This window comes from Hyperolius riggenbachi, chromosome 2 (genome assembly GCF_040937935.1).
Source record: "Hyperolius riggenbachi isolate aHypRig1 chromosome 2, aHypRig1.pri, whole genome shotgun sequence".
NCBI classification, from domain to species: Eukaryota; Metazoa; Chordata; class Amphibia; order Anura; family Hyperoliidae; genus Hyperolius; species Hyperolius riggenbachi.
In genome coordinates, this window is record NC_090647.1 from 568,380,352 (window position 1) to 568,382,851 (window position 2,500).

The following is a 2,500-nucleotide window of genomic DNA, read 5'->3' on the forward strand; positions in this document are numbered from 1 at the left end:
CTGAAAGACTGTGTTCTGAAACTACAAATCCCACATTTAACATTTGGTGAGCCATCCACTCGTAAAATGAGATTTATAAAGAATACAGATACACCGCACCTTCGTTTCAAAATCGGGGAACGTTCAAGGAATGGAAGCGGAGCTGTTTTCTTGTGAAACTCTATTGCGCTGAATCTGAAGTGGGAATGTGACAGTCGATAGGAGATCTGATGATTGACGTCATGTGGGTGATACCAGAAGTCTGTCTGCATAAGGTGACTATGCTTTATTTCCTGTTGAATTGGCTAAAATGTTTAAGTTAAATGTCAGATTCGCGTTATCCAAAGGTATCCAAAGTTTTTAAAGAATATTTGTTAGTTAATTAGGGAAATAGTTATTAAAAGGTTGCTAAAATGAATAGCAGGCAAAAGGAATGTTCTTCTCATTCCTATGTAAAATGCCTTATTGGTAGCAGACAGTATGCAGACCTACACAATGCTGTTGTTTATTTAAAGATGCAGATATTTTTGTTCATAGAGCTGCAAGCTAAACGTGGGAAAAAATGGTTTAAATTGAAGCTTTTGATAGTGTAATTGGGTCATAGAAGCAAAACTTACCATATTGGCTTCTATAAGTAAAGTAAGGATTTTATATTTATTTTTAATTGGCTACTTGTGTAAAAGAAAATGTATAGACCATGAATAAGTGACAGTTTATATAAAAAGGAAATATATCTGTAATAGTGGTTTATTAGAAGCGCAGTAATCTTGAAAGTCAGGGAAAAATAAAAATGTTTCTGGGTATTTAAAAGTGTGGTTACCAAAATGACATTTTCTTTGCAGCAGCAGCTTGTCTCGTGTAGCTTGTCTCAGCTATTCTAGGTGGAGTGTAAAATCATTGCAGATGTCACATAAAAGTATTTGTATTGCAAGCTATATATGTTATGAAAATTTCATTCAAGGGTCAGAGTTGTTGTCCTATTTTTCCATTTGAGGTTTGATAAAAAGTATAAAGATAGTCATTAATATTTTAATTGATATTAAAAATTTTAATTAATTAAAATTAACTTGTTATAATGTTGCATAGGAGAATTAATCACCATAGTTTAATGATAGACATATCTGTTTCTGTATTAGTGGATTGATGAGGATATTGTGATAAGGTTCAGCATTCATAAGTAAGATGTGATTGCTTGTGTCCATAGACGACAGATAAATATTAGAACAATCGGTTTTCATAAAAGTTGATAAAATAAGTTTTTTTAAGTTATAGGTTTAATCAGGAGGATATTCTTAGTGAGTTTATTGTGAAATAAAGAGATTTGGTTTAATTTTGATTAAATAAAGCTGAATTGTTGCAAATAACGATTGCATCAATTACATAAGAATTTGATCTGTAAGGTATAAAATAAATTTGGTAGTTCATGACTATAGTTATTACGTTTAGATGATTTTGACACTTCATGAAGGTGAAGATATATTTTTAATAGACAATATATGTGCTCAGTCTAATGTAAGTGTTGATTGGAAATATGATCAGATTATGATATGTATTGAATGCTCAGTCCCCTAAGTGATTGGTCATGAATAAGTATATCCTTATACTTATGTATGCAGTATTTTTGTATATTCTCTATTTTTCTTTACCGGAAGAGAAATGGAAATTTATAAAAATATAATTGATGAATGGTGACAAATGCTTTCATATCTTTTCCGGTCAGAGGTGTGAAATCAGATGTACCGGTTCAAATTATTGGTATATAAGGGACTTGGTATTGGGGTATCAAATATCTGAAATAAAATTGTATACTTTGGTCATTGCTGTAGATTATTGATACAGTAATATATGCACTGATATTTTAGACTGTACACAATATATTCAAATTCAAGGAAATTTAAAAATTAAACGTTTAAAGGACAACAGGTTAAAAGCAGAACTCTGACAAAAGTTATTGTTTGTTTATTTTATATGTGTTTATGTGATAATATTTTTTATTCCCCTTTTATGATTTAGTGTATACATGTATTCTATCTCCTTAATTATTAAATTTTGTTTCCTGAGAGGTAGGTGAAGAAAATTAGAGATGGTGGTGATTTCCTTCCTTTCTGTAAATTGATGAAAATTGAGGTACAACATTAATTGGGGTATTGGATTTAAAAGTAATTCGAGTATCAGTTGTTTATAGGAAAGTGGATTTCATGTTTCCTTGAGTTTATTTTGGATATTAGCAATTGGTTACATCAGTTGCAATGTATTTTAGTAAGATGAGGTCATTTTAAATAAAAATTAAAGAAAAGTTTTCAAGTTAAGTTTAGTGACACAGAAATGTTTTAGCAGAAGATGTTAGGAGATGCTTTAAACAGTGGCATCTATGTTAAGAGAGAGAGTAGAGTTAATTAAAAACAGCTGGAGTCCTGTAATCTGAAGCCATTGGCTGTCACTCAAGCTGCATGGGTAAAGATACGTCAGAAGTTTTATGTAAGAAATATAAAGGTATCATTTAGTTACTTGCAACTTGCAC

The 2,500-nt window shown here is 30.7% G+C and overlaps 1 long non-coding RNA gene across 1 annotated transcript in view; it reads left to right on the forward strand.

Moving 5' to 3' along the window:
• The window catches only part of LOC137547424 (uncharacterized), a 5,985-nt gene that overhangs the window by 801 nt on the left and 2,684 nt on the right, over positions 1–2,500 (forward strand). The window contains exon 1 of the long non-coding RNA XR_011026584.1: positions 1–254. This exon is cut by the window's left edge and continues 801 nt beyond it. This is a non-coding gene — a long non-coding RNA (uncharacterized lncRNA). The remainder of the gene's footprint in view (positions 255–2,500) is intronic.